The following is a 15,327-nucleotide window of genomic DNA, read 5'->3' on the forward strand; positions in this document are numbered from 1 at the left end:
AGAGTAAAAAATGGGGTAAAAGTATTTCATCTCTAACCATATTCCATTTTTTACCCCATTTTTACCCCAAAAAGTATATTCCAATATTCCATTTGGTTTTAACAAATATATAATCTATATATTTTTTTAATTACAATAATATTAAATAAATAAGATTATATTTATAACACTTAATTATAAGCTTGTGTAAAATACGTTATCGTGTTTTAAAATTTCAATATGTATTTAAATTTTAATATGAATTTGATAAACAAAAAACAAACTTTATATTTATAATTAATTAATATTATTTAATATATAACACAATATTATAAGTATCAAATATTACATTTAAATCATAATTAGTAGATAAAAATAAACTAAAAATGTATAAACATATAAAAGAGGGACTAAAATCGACAACTCAAACTTTATCTCCATTTTGGGGGAAATGAATTGTATAATGATGTTATACTATTCATTTCTCCTAAAATAGGTGAATAAATGGGGTAAGGTTGGAGATGAATTGGAGAAAAAATGAGGGAAATAATGAAAAATGAGAATGGATTGGAGATGCTCTAAGTCGTGTATGGCAGCGAGTGTATCAAACTTTTAGTTTTTTAATAAAAAATTCGATTTAAATAAAAAACATTGTTTGAAAATATGATGATTTAGTTTATAGTTTAAAAAAAAAACTCAAAATCTAAAATATATTTAATGTAACTTTTAAGAAAAAAACTTTTTAATTTTATCAAACACCTTTTTACTATTCATTTATTTATTTATATTATATTATATAATGTAAAATAAAAATGAGATATATCATATTAATAAACTTTGTTCGTTTAAACTTCGTTAAAACATGTTAATCAAGTTCATCCGGTCAAAATTGTTTTTATGAGAATTTCTGATAATATGAATATGTTTTTAAAAATAAATTATAACTATCGATTGCTTGTCAGAGAAAAATAATTAAAATAAATTTTCAGATAAAATGAAAATAATAGTTTTATTAAAAAAAAAAAACATGTTTTATGCGTGATTTACTCTCATGTTTACCCCAATCATGTAAACCGACGTCCATTTAACAACCGGAACCGCCAAATACGGACCACGTGCTTGTACAGTTATGCTTCACCACTTATTAGCTTTCCCCTTTTAATTGGATTAACTGCATTTTAATATTGTTTTAAAATTTTATCTTATTGTGACACATTTCAAAGTTTAGGGATGAAAACTCGGTGGATATTCGTGGAAACTGCAATCCCCGACGGATTCAGATAAATAAATCCCCAGCGAATATTAGGAATCCAATGGATATTTATACATCAAAAAGAACCAAAAATTTGATTCCAATATACAGCAGAAATCCAAAAATTCGAGTTACAGTAAAGCATATTATGCACACATTCAAACATCAGATTTAAACCAAAAATTTTGATTTTGAAGAAAATTTAGACACCATATGTAAATCACAGTTACAAGAAGCCATATTATGCAAAAAATAATAAGAAGAAATAAATAATAAATAAATAAATAAAAGTTATAGTGAGCCAAGAAATTTGATTACGCCAACATTCAAATGTCTAAAATTCGATTATAATAATATAGCAGACATCCAAAATGTGAACAAACACAGTTATTGAGCAAAAAAATCACTTTCAAAGCAAACCAAAAAATTTGAGTTACATAATAATCCGTTCGATTTTGGATGCAGACCAAGAAGAATCCAAATAGAGTTCAATTTCATACCTCAGACCAAGAATGCATGCAGAGGAAGAAATTCGAGATAAAATCAGTTGATGTCGAGTTCAGATTGCAAAAATTCATTTGCAGATACCAAAATTCGATTAACGATTCAATTGCAGAAAAAGTCATACATAATTCAATTCCAAAATTCTAGCGTAGATTGTAGAAAAGGAAGAGCGAAGATCTATGGACTAAAATTGAAGGATGTAGGTAAACCTGTCAATGGGGCGGACTCTAATTCGCTCCAAACCCGTAAGAATTTAACGGGTTTGAATTTTAATTTTTGATTCGTTTACCCGTTTACCCTTTTAGTAAATGGGTCAGGTATGGATCATTGTCGATCCGCTCCACTTATGATCCGCCCCATATTATATATGTTCTAATGTTTTTTTCACATCTATTGTGTGCTGCAATGCACCAATAAGAATTTAGTATTAATTATATATACATTAAATGCTATCCATACTTATAATTCATTTTTATGGAAACTAATTAAATTCGTCATTAATGTCAACAATAATATTCTTTCAGAATGAATTCATATCTAGATGAAGAGAGTGTATTCCAGCAGAATGAGAGTGTATCTAGTAGAATACACTCTCGTTGTTCATATTCCATTCAACTTTATTGTATTTTAAGTGAGTAAGTACTGAATAAAAATACGAACTCATATATAAAAACCTAGATGCGAATTTATTCTGAAAGAATGTTATTGCTGACATTAATGACGGATTTAATTAGTTTCCATAATAAAGAAAATTATAATTATGGATATCATTTAATATACATATAATTATGGAAATCATTTAATATCTATATTTATTTAATTAAATAATTATTTAATTTCCTAAATGCACCAAAAAGGGCATTTCTTGTTTTTTACACTTGCAATTAAGGAAACAAAATAAATATATGTTGACCTAATATCTCTTCTTTATAACCATCGACCATTCGCAGACATACCTCTGTATCCCTCATCTTGCCACTGCCGGATCTTCTTCTTCCTCCCTCTCCATCGTCGGCTTCGTATTTCATCACCGAAATCGGTATATAGTTGCCGCCGTACACCAACATCATAGCCCTGGTATGTTCTTGAACTCAATTTCTAATTTTTAAACCTAATTTCTGATTTTACAATCGACCATCTTCCATCTCCTTCTTCGATTCCTGTTGTCCGATGAGCAGAGGAACCTGACACTGAAGTTTTCTCCGATGAAATCGCACTTGTCGTCGTCCGGCTGACAGCGGAGGTAGTAATTTGAGTTGTGTTTTTACGAATCTCATCGGTTGCGGTGATCGGAGTCCTGTTCCCAATAAACCATGTCTTTAAATAGATACCATCCATCGTTGATGTTAGGTTTATACAAATCCTCTGGTTTCTTGGAGGAAAAAATTCAAACAAATGAGTTTATTATACAAATCAAAGATGATTTTAATAGTAATATGGATTGAATTTCTTCAATTGATAACGTCCCAGGCACAATTCCTTGAGGTTTGAGTCCGATTTCAAAGAGGGAAAAGGAAAATGGAAGAGATGTAAATGAGAGGGAAAAGGAAAATGGAAGAGATGTAATTGACGTAAGTATTTCTTTCTTAAAAGTAACTTCTTATTCGCAATTGAATTCATAATTGCATATGTTCTTCCGATTAATTGATACTTCGTAACTAGGTTTTTAACAATTGGTTAATTTTGTTTGAGAGAAACATATTAGTTAAAATACGTTTCTAAGAATAAGTAAACATAAATGTCTTTTTTAATTAGTTGAAACAAATTTAAAAATATTATGCAGGAGGTGTTTTTTTGTTAATTTTATGTCATTGGCAATTAGAGGTGTTCATATTTCATCAGCATGTTCTTTTTTTACTATTTGCATCAATTGTTTATTTATATATACAGAGTAAGACTTTTTGTAACTGTTGGTAAGTTTAGATTACTAATTGCTAGTACAAAAACGTTATTAGAGTATTTGAATGGTTTTAGGCAAATTTACCTTTTTCAATATGTTACAATCATTTTTTTTTATTAGTCGCATTTTGCTATATGCTGTACAATGTTATTAATTTGTTGCAAGATCTTTCACCTTGTTTTTAAGTCATTCTTACAAAATGTTATTATGATATAACTCGATTATTATGGTGAAGAATTTCTTATGTTATTATTATTTGTTTATGGAGCCCTTAAGTTTTTTGAACCAATTTCATAACCATAGTTTGCATTCTGATGTGGAAAAGAAAGAAAACATGACATCAGAATATATAATGTAATCCTTAGCATTAATATTCTTTCAGAATAGATTAATGTTTTTGTTAAATTTTGATGTTTTTTCTTTTTAGGTTTTGAAGAAACTGTCATTGAAGTTTAAGCAACAAACGGAAATGAAATATTCTTTTAGAATTGAAGTTAATATGTGTAGTTATATTATTTTGGTGTATTTTCAAACCTGCAAATTCTTTCAGAATGAGAAAACATAATATTCTTTTAGAATGAGGTTAGTAACACTCATCGATTTGATGCCTATTATTCGTAAAAGAATTTGCAAAAGAATGTTATTTAAGTGCATTATGTAATGTATTCTGTCAGAATTTATTTATATAAATGCATTCTGTTAGAATGTCTTTGAGAATGTTTGTTAACAACAAATATATTTGTTTAACGGGTAATACTAACGAGTAACGTATCTTATTCTTTCAGAATTGCAAGGAGAAGGAATTCAATATTGATCATACAAGAGAAATATTTGGAATCGAGTTCAACAACAAGTATATATGCGAAGATCAAGTGGATATTCTGTTAGAATATGTATAACTATATTAAAATGTATAAGGAATTAGTATGTAAGAATATGTATGAATTTGTATTTTATTTCGGATGTGTATTAAGAATAAAATCATAGACCCAACTTGGATGTATATGAATAATATCTAGAATTCTTAAATCAGGTTAATTATAAAAAATATATGCATTGAAAATATATTCTGCAACAATAAAATCGAAAATATATTTACTAGTTTATGGTTGGCATTCTGTCATTCTGACAGAATAAAATCGGATTTTTAAATTTGAATTAATTTAAAATATTCAGATTTTTAAAAATAATGGAATTAATTATCCCTAAAAATCCGAAAATTTCCTTTTTTAATATAGCTTAATTGACTAAAATGCCATTATGCTGAAATTTGTGTGATTATATGGTACATGTTACCCTATTGTAGTATCATAGACCCTCAGATCATGACCTTTGATTCTATTCCATCCGGTGGTCCAGATTTGTGCATTCTGGCACACAATAGTTAGTAAAAACAAAATAACCTAAGCATATATATATATATATATATATATATATATATATATATATATATATATGGCAACAAAATATGCAACTCGATGTCTAAGGCCGGACGGAATCATAGCGGGAAGAAGGAGCGGGAGCCTTCCCGCACAACGGAACACCGGACCATCGCTGTGGGAGCCGGAGGTGCGGGAAAGGGGGAGGGGAAGACACCCCACGTTCTCTCTCCCTCTATCATTGGTCGGAGTTTTTTTTTCTTTTTTTTTTTGTGAAATAGCCGTCGATTAACCGTAAAAATAATAAATTTTTCTTTTTTTTCTTTTTTTTTTCGATTTTACCAATGGATATATGCATTTAAACCCAAATTTTTTTGTTTTGTTTTTTTTTTTACCTTTTTAAACACCTATAAATACCCAACTATTTACCTTCAATCAACATTCAAACAAACACTCTATTCTCTCTATTTTCTTCTCAAAAAAAGTTAAATAAATACCGACAATCAAACCACAACTTCCGATCGAAGGAAAAAAAGTCATGGTTCGATTTTAAACATCCCTACTCGAGACATTTTTGCTATCGATTCATCACCACAAGGAGTTTATCGCCCCCAACTCGATGCTCCCATTCAATCCCCAGTACAATTTCAATACCAAAATGTTGGACAATATTACCCGCTCCAAGTTCCAAATGTTACGCCGCAAATGTTTTCATACTTTGTTGTGTTTCCGGATCAACAACCGCCAAATCAACCTCAACCCCAAACCCAAACTCAAACTCAAACCTAAACCCAAACCCAACAACAATGCCAACTTGTCGATGAGTTGGATGACTCGGAAGAAGAAGAGATGGTTCCCGAAACTCAACCCACACCACCCCCACAAAGACGTAAAGGGAAAAAAACAAGAGCGCGAGGGTGTAGCACAACCGGGAAGACAAAAGCCGACAACATGGCTTCCACACGAAGAGCTAGTTTTGGTCAAAGCTTGGGCTAACATTTTTTAGGATTCGATTCAAGGAAACGCACAACCGGGAGACCATTTTTGGTTTCGCATTTTAGAACGGTTTCGAGAGGAGCTAGAAAAAGGTGACAACTACCGTACGAAACATCAACTGAACTCGAAGTTTCGAGAAATAGCAAAGGGGGTTTCAAAAATAAACGGGTTGTACAACAACCTAAAAACCCAACGAAAAAGCGGCCAAGGCAACGAACAAATACTTCAAGAAGCTTTGCAGTTTTACCTTGAGGAAGTCGGGAAACCATTTAAGTGGCACGATTGTTGGAAATTATTGGTCCGATGTCCTAGGTGGAAAAAACACAACCTCCTCCGATGCTCGGGTCGGTCTAGATTTAAATCTGGATGACGAACTCGAGTTAGAAGAAATTGTCCGCCCAATGGGTAGGGACAAAGCGAAGAGAAAAGGAAAAGGGACTTCTTCGGGTGCATCGACGTTGACGAAATGCGGAAAATAACAGCGTCATTTGATCGATATAATCTTAATTTCTCCGAACGTTTGACTTTCGACAAAGAAAAAGAAGAAGCAAGGAAAAAGGAGCGGGCGGAGAAACAAGAAATGGAGGATATGAAGTTTTTGATGGAATACACCTATCATCTCTCGGGACCGGCTCTCGAGGTCGTGATGAAGAAGAGAGAAAAAAATTCTAAAAAAACATTTTTTGTAGGTCATTGTTGGTTTGTTTGATTTTTACTTTGGGTTTTTTTTATTTTTTTTTTAATTTTCTAGTTTTTTAAATTTTAGGTTTATTGTAATTTTTATTTTAATTAATGAAATGCATTTTCTGTTTGATTAAATTTTTTGGTTATTTTTAATCTAAAAATTATAAATCATAAAAATCAATTAATTTATTTAAAAAAAATAGTGAGGGAAGCCCTTCCCACCCATTCCTTGAGTTTTAGGTGAGGGAAAGAAAAGTGGGGGAAAGAGTGGTATGGCCTACAAAAAGTGAGGGAAACATCCCTCCCATACCCTCCGGTCTAAGTAAAATGTGATTTTTATTGTATTGGACTTTGAGTATTAATTAATGTACATCTTGTTTAAGTAGACATTTTATCTTTTTGAGAAATATTACTTTGTGGAACACATAAAAATTATGAAAATTTAATATTATAAAAGGATCGGTTTAATGGGTCGGGTATTCGTTGATTCGATGGATACGAGTATGGATTCGACTAATCAAGACCCCGAGGGTTATTGGAGCGGGGAGGGTCATGTTTTTATTTTTTTAAATGGGTTTTGATCAAGGGTGATTCGCTCCAAACCCGCCTCATTGACAGGTCTAGATGTAGGCGTGTAAAATAATAGGAAATGGTGTTAGTACTTAGTTTTTAGGCTAGTCGGTGTGGCTTCGGGAAACCATTCGTCATTCTCGGCGAACACCGGGCCAATGCCTCGACATGTCGAGCTCGGCTCGGCAATTCGGCAAAGAGTTACTGAGAGAGAATACCAATTTACTTTTGTTTTTGTTTTTCAAATTCCATTTTCAAAAAATACCATCTTTCCAAAAAAAATACCCAATTTAAAAAAATATAACCGTTTTTTTTTTCAAAATTTTAAATTTTAAACCCTCAGTCTTCAATTATAAATATCCTCATCCTTATTCACTCTTCACCCCATTCAAATCTCCTTAATTCTATTTTCTTAACTTTCTTATTTTTCCATTTTTTCTACACCTCATCACTAAAAATAGCTATTGTTTGGTCTATGTAAGAAGAGATCTTACTCGCTCGTTCATGGATTGATGTAGCAGAAGATCCAATCCACAATGACAGCCCTTTGACTACTTTTGGAGGAGAGTCACCGATATATACTGTAACATCCCAAAAATTCAGATAAACTTTTCATTTTTAAATTCATTTCAATCATACGATAATTATATAACAACAGTCGAGAGTATATCATAGTAACATATTATCAGAGTACAAAATCCTAAAATCACGTGATGCGGAAAATCATAGGTGGATGCAGTGTGATCAGATCGGGCCTTCCATTTCGAGTTGGAAGTACCTGAAACATAAAGTGAAAACCGTAAGCACAAAGCTTAGTGAGTTCCCCCAAAATATCCCATACCATACACATATAATAATCAAAACATATTGGGTCTCTTTCACCCCCTTTGGTATCTTTCAACCGGTACTGGGTTTATTTCATCCCTTCGGTATCTTTCAACCGGTATTGGGTCTATTTCACCCCCTTATTTCTTTTAGTAAAAATGGTAACCACAATAGTTCCTTTTGTAATCACTTAGTTTATATTAGTTATATATAATCTAATATCGAATAGATAGTTCGTTGTGTGAATCTGCCCTAAGCCCACAACCAAACAAGGAACAGGAAGTAAAGCGGAAAGCACACATCGAACTACCTATCGGGTATTAATTATATATAACCCTGATGTATAAACTAATGTATTATAGAATTAACCACCTAAGGTCTTTTAAGTTATACTGGTTTAAATAAATGGATTAAACCTTTACTGGTAAGTTTCTAGTTTTGTCTACCAAATGTTCTATTTGAAAAGTATGTTTTGTATTAGAAAACGGTGTATTGAATTAGTATAGTATGACCTGGCCCATACCTGGCACTCCTTATGATTACTTGGTGTATACGGAATATATAGCTAAGATCGGATAGATAGTAGGCTGGGTGAATCTGCTCTAAGCCCACAACCAAACAAGGAACATGAAATGAAGCGGAAATCACACATCTTACTACTTGTCGGATCTGATTAATATATATTCCTGATGTATAAACTAAGGAATCATAAAGTTAGCATTATAGGCCCCTTCCTACTGAATGTACTAGACTCGGCTGCTCTGTTTGTCGCTTGTAATGATGTAATTTTTCCCTAGTTTATAACTATCTTAACTAGAAAATAGTTTGCATTATCTTTCAAGTGAGAATTTCACAATATGAAAGTAATGGGAAAAATGTAAGTATACAGTTGTCTTTTAAAATGACATACTGAAATACTAACTACCTTAAAACCAGTTTGTTTTATTAAGGTCATAATGTGATGTGGTTGTAACCATACTATACGCTCTCCTTCCAGGAGACTCTGGTTACAAAACGCGACTTCAGCAAACGAATTGCTAAGCCTTGAAATAGTCTCACATTAATGTTATCTTTTTCTTGTATACCACTTTTATTATCACCTTTTGTTTAGAACAATGAGTTAGTGATCATTGGTGTAATTTTGTTAATCATGATTTGTTCTTCTGTTATAGTGTATAGTATGTTCTCTTTGTTATAGTGTATAGTATCTTCTCTTTGTTATAGTGTATAGTATCTTTCTCCCAGTTTCTCTTTATAGTATGTTCTCTATTTTCTAGTGTATTGTATCTTCCTCCCTGTTTCTCTTTATAGTATGTTCTCTATGTTCTAGTGTATTGTATCTTCCTCCCTGTTTCTCTTTATAGTATGTTCTCTCTGTTCTAGTGTCTAGTATGTTCTCTCTGTTCTAGTGTAAACTGAACCCCTAAACTATACCTATTATAGTTTACTAGCATGTTTACTTGAACTGTTACTGATTTGAATAAAAGACTCATTTACCTACTAAGTTATGATTGTACTTTAAAAACGGAGTTTTATAAATTATAAAGTAACATAACTTAAAAAGAGTTTTTGAAAGGTTTTGATCACTCATGAAAACATAAGCAATCCTTTAAAATGATGTTTATAACAAAACATTTACACAATTATCATTGTGTTCAACTTGTATTCCTCCCCCCCCCCCCCCTTAAAAGCATTTAAAACAATTTAAAAGATTGATTCTAGGGGTATGAACACACCTTATGTGGGTGATTCAATTGTAGATTTGTGTAAGGATGAGAAGTTCCACGAATGAAGTCCCGATACACAAACGAGTCCTAAATGACATATAATGGCATATATTGGCATGAATTTAGTGTTTAAAAGCATCTAACATGCACGGAAACACCCTTAGGGACTAGGAAACACTTGGACTAAGTGTTAGAATCACATGTGATTCACCAAAGGGAGTTTAAGGCCACAACATGGGGTGTACGGTGTCACACCCCAAAACCGAAACGACGGAACGTTCGGGGGTGGAGGACGTCATGTACAATATCACAACAATGCATAATAGTAAACAAGCAACAACATCATCCATTAATAGTAATAATTTTAATACAAGTGAGTTCTGTAGTTTATAAGACACCAAAAATGAATAATCAAAATGAAAGATGAGTCTTGAATGTGCTCCATCTTCTCAAAACCTGATCATCGGTACCTGTCTACTGGCGACCTGAGAATACAAGTTATTTTGAAAGCGTAGATCAACATTTAAGCTGGTGATTTCATAAGTATTTTAGTGTCATTGTTTGTATAAGTTTGAAGAAAGCATTTGTAAACGTTTGATGTAAGAGTTTGTAAGTGTTTGATGAAAATGTTTGTAAACTTCCTAGAAAATCCTATATTTTCTACTAAAGTGGTCTTCTACCAAGACCCAACTGTTTTCTATGTTTGTTCTTTTGTAAAAGTGTGAGTTTTCCCAAAGTGTAACTATCATTAATAAAAATATAGTTTTTCATTACCGTTATGTGAGAAGATTCACAATGTGAATGAAATGGGAAAAGTAAAGATGTACTAGTAGTTTTATCTAGGTAACTACTAATGTAGTAACTACCCTTAAACTTGTTAGTTTAATTAAGGTAAAATGTGATCTGATTGTATCCATACTTGATTTGACTTAGTATACACGACGTTCGAGACATCGAAATGATATGACATTCGTCACCCGTAGACCTGCAGGTCCCACTGTAGTTAGCAGCAAGGTATGGGATGGTCAATCTCGTATAGATCTATACACAAATTCATGCTTTCCCTCCAGGAGACTCTGCGTACAAAACGTGACACAACAGTATATGCCGCACCATGAAGTAGTATCTCACATTAATGTTATAGTATTCTAGTATTATAGTATGTTCTAGTGTAGTATTCTCTCCGTCTAGTATGTAGTATGTTCTCTAGTATATAGTGTGTAGCATGTATTGATTCTCGTTATAGTATTCTCTATCTGTTTCTCTTTATAGTAAGTATTGTTTCTCGTTATAGTATGTACTGACTCATGTATGAACTGACTCTTAGTATGTTTCGTTGTTCTAGTAATAGTATTAGTGACTTCCTAAACTATACCTATTATAGTTTACTAGCAATGTTGTTGGTATGAATGAACAGGATTGAACACCTTTGCTACCCATAGGATCTGAACTGAATAAAGAACTTTTATATCTATATACATATACATAATATATGACTAAGATTCAAACGACCTTCGGACAAACAACCGATACCCTAAGTCCACAACCAAACAAAGAACAAGAAGTAAGGCTAGTTGACAGTCCTAAGTCCTTTCAATCCTACTTATATAATTATATCTATATAGATATGATTTTGACAAAGTATAAGTTTAAAAGAGTTTGATAAAGAGTTTTGCATATAAAAGAGTTTGTAAAACGATTTGAAGTAGTTTGTTTAAAACACAGTTTGAAGTATAAGAAATCCATTGTTTGATAGCTATTATATTCCCCCCCCCCCATAAAAGCATTTAAAATCATTTAAAAGGTAAGTTAAAGGGGGTATGAACTCACCTACAGTGAGTGGTATGAATGAAAGCTCGGTTTGTAGGATGCTAAGTGTCAAGTGAAGACTTGAACACAACGGATCCTAATAAGCATATATTGGCACATATATGTATATAATTAGTCTTTTATACAACTAATCATGTAAGGAAATCACCCTAGGACTTAAGAAACACTTAGATTGAAGTGTTAGAAGTACCAAAGGTTGCATATAATGGGTGTACGACCACACATGTGCGTGTGCGGCCACCGGGTGTGCTGACCCTTGGGTGTGCGGCCTGGTGTGTTCGGTCATGGAGTGTGCGGCCGCACACTCCTAGGAAAAATGGTCAAAAAGTGTATTCCATGGTTATATCTTGCATCCCCTAAGTTTCCTTGATCATGTGCTAGCATACAACTTGAGTTTGAGGCCCTTAAGCACTAAACAAAGGGGTGTACGGCCACATGAGGTGTGTGCGGCCGCACACTCCTTGATGATCATGGTTTGGACGTTTTCTAAGGCTCATATCTAGAAAGTAACAAGCAGAAGAAGGGTACTTACGATATAGAAGCGTTTAGGGGTGTTTGGAGCCCAAGAACTTAGTAGGTGTTCTTGGTGTTCTTGGTGAAACTGAAGAACACTTGAAGATCTACTAAAAAGGAGTGATTTCATGGATGAAATCAGTGATCTTTACTAGATGGAGTAAGGAATCAACCAATCAAAGGGAAGAAACACTTACCACTTGAAGATTTAGCTGAAAAATCGGATGCTACTTGAGAGAGAATGAGTTTTTGACTAGGAGGGTGAAAAGGGTTGAATCAAGGCCAAGCCTTTACTTTATAGATGGGAGTGTGCTGCCAGAGGAGGGGTGTGCGGCCGCACACCCAAGTGCGCGGCCGTACACTCCTTTTGTTGGAGTGTTTGGCTAATTTTGGGTCGGGGTGAACTTGCGGAACCCAAATCTAAACTCTAACTTGAAGATACTAGGTTTAGAACACTCAATTTGACTCAAAACAATGCTAGAAGGTAGCAGAAACGAGTCTGACTTCGATTGATTTGAATAACTGTACAAGATAGAAATTTCAGGTTGTCACATCATCCCCCCGTTAGAAAGAATTTTGTCCCGAAATTAGAGTTTAAACGAGTAAGCTATTACAAATAACTAAGCGAAAAGATGAGGATATTTCAGTTTAAACTGATCCTCGCGCTCCCAAGTGAATTCAGGTCCTCGCTTGGCCTTCCAGCGAACCTTCACTATCGGGATACGACTTTGTTTCGTTCGCTTGACCTCTCGGTCCATGATCTCTACAGGTTCTTCCACGAAGTTGAGGCTCTCGTTGATCTCGATCTTGTCGAGTGGGTTTACAAGACTCTCGTCGGACATACACTTTTTCAAGTTCGAGACGTAGAAAGTAGAATGTACGTTACTGAGTTCGCGAGGTAGTTTGAGTTTGTAAGGTACAGGGCCGATTTTGGCGAGAATCTCGAAAGGCCCTATGTATATTGGGTTTAGCTTCCCACGCTTTCCGAAGCGTATCAAGCCTTTCCAGGGTGAGACTTTCAATAGAACACGGTCACCCACCTGGAATTCTAACGGTTTCCTTCTCTTGTCTGCGTAGCTTTTCTGTCGGTCTCTAGAGGCTTTCAATCGTTCACGAATCTGAACGATCTTCTCCGTCGTTTCCCGAATGATTTCCGGACCTGTGAGAGTGCTGTCAGGAACCCGCCCTTTAGCTAATTGTGTGTCGCCCACCTCAGCCCAACACAGAGGGGATCTGTACTTACGGCCATAGAGGGCTTCAAATGGAGTAGCCTTTATGCTCGTGTGATAACTATTGTTGTAGGAAAATTCGAAAATGGGTAAATGAGTATCCCATGCTTTCCCAAAGTCTATCACGCAGGCTCGCAACATATCTTCCAAAGTTTGAATAGTCCTCTCACTTTGTCAGTCGGTTTGAGGATGGTAGGTTGTACTCATGTCCAGCCTAGTTCCTAGGGAGCTTTGTAGCGACTGCCAGAACCTCGAAGTGAATCTACTATCTCTATCGGAGATAATGGATATGGGAACACCATGCAGTCGTACAATCACCCTAATGTAAGTTCTTGTTAGCTTCTCCATCCTGTCAGTTTCTTTGATCGGCAGGAAGTGTGCAGACTTTGTTAACTGGTCTACGATCACCCATATGGTATCGAGACCACCCGTTGTCTTGGGTAATTTGGTTATGAAGTCCATCGTGATTCGCTCCCACTTCCATTCAGGTATCTCCGGTTGCTGAAGCAAACCTGATGGTTTCTGGCATTCGACCTTAACCTTGGCGCAAGTAAGGCATTTACTTACGAAGGTAGCAATCTCTGCTTTCATGTTAGGCCACCAGTATAACTTTTTAAGATCCAGATACATCTTATCTGATCCTGGGTGGACGGAATATCAAGTGTTGTGCGCTTCGGTCATGACCAAGTCTCTGAAACCACCATGCTTCGGTGTCCAGATCCGATCCATGAGATATAAAGCTCCACCACCCTTGACTTCCAAGTTTTTATCCATCCCTATCAGGGATTCACCCATCACATTTTCAGGTTTCAAAGCTTCAAGCTGAGCCTGCTTAATTTATGTGGACAAGTGTGAATGGATAGTTATAGTCAATGATTTGACTCTACGACCATAATATTCTTTCCGACTTAGGGCGTCAGCTACTACATTGGCCTTGCTGGGATGATAACGAATTTCGCATTCGTAATCACTGAGTAGCTCGACCCACCGTCGTTGTCTCATGTTGAGCTCCTTCTGGTCGAATATGTGTTGTAGGATTTTGTGGTCTGTGAAGATAGCGCTTTTCGTACCGTACAGGTAATGTCTCCAGATCTTCAAAGCAAATACCACTGCTCCTACCTCAAGATCGTGTGTGGTGTAGTTGACCTCGTGTGTCTTCAGCTGTCTTGAGGCATAGGCGATGACCTTACCTCGTTGCATCAGAACACAACCGAGTCCTTGGTTGGATGCATCACAATAAACCACGAAGTCTTCTGTCCCTTCGGGGAGGGACAGTATCGGTGCAGTGCATAAGGCTCGCTTTAGCGTTTGGAACGCTTTTTCTTGCTTCTCTTCCCAGACAAAGGCCACGCCCTTCTGGGTCAATGTTGTAAGCGGTTTCGCAATTCGCGAGAAGTTCTGAATGAACCTGCGATAGTAGCCAGCGAGGCCTAGAAATTGACGAATTTCTATAGGCGTCTTCGGTGCTGACCAGTTCTCAATGGCTTTGATTTTGGAAGAGTCCACATGTATTCCCTCTTTGCTAACCACATGCCCTAAGAATTCGACTCTTCGGATCCAAAATTCGCATTTCGAGAACTTCGCATAGAGCCTCTCTGATCGCAACGTTTCTAAGACCTGTCGAAGATGTTGACTATGTTCCTCCTTACTACGAGAGTAGACAAGTATGTCATCGATGAAGACAATGACGAACTTATCCAAGTAAGGATGGCACACCCTATTCATTAAATCCATGAATACTGCGGGCACAATGGTCAATCCGAACGGCATCACTACAAATTCGTAGTGTCCATAACGAGTTCGGAAGGCTATATTCGGAACATCCTCCCCTAGTACTCGTAACTGGTGTCACAACTAGGAATTTTGATGCCTTGTAACTACAACACTTATATCAATTATGAATCAACAATGTGAAAGCATGAATGATGCTTATTCAATA

At 35.1% G+C, this 15,327-nt stretch overlaps 1 long non-coding RNA gene across 2 annotated transcripts; it reads left to right on the forward strand.

Moving 5' to 3' along the window:
* Window positions 1–2,699: 2,699 nt before the first annotated feature.
* LOC145108749 (uncharacterized) lies at window positions 2,700–4,593 on the forward strand. 2 transcript variants are annotated; one of them, XR_013708525.1, is made up of 3 exons: window positions 2,700–2,812; window positions 3,206–3,306; window positions 4,421–4,593. It is a non-coding gene; the product is annotated as an uncharacterized LOC145108749 (long non-coding RNA). The 2 variants fall into 2 exon arrangements; XR_013708526.1 differs by lacking the exon at window positions 4,421–4,593 and adding an exon at window positions 4,063–4,174.
* Window positions 4,594–15,327: the final 10,734 nt, after the last annotated feature.

This window comes from Lactuca virosa, chromosome 1, assembly GCF_052849685.1.
Source record: "Lactuca virosa cultivar CGN04683 chromosome 1, Lactuca_virosa_CGN04683_v6, whole genome shotgun sequence".
Taxonomy (NCBI): Eukaryota; Viridiplantae; Streptophyta; class Magnoliopsida; order Asterales; family Asteraceae; genus Lactuca; species Lactuca virosa.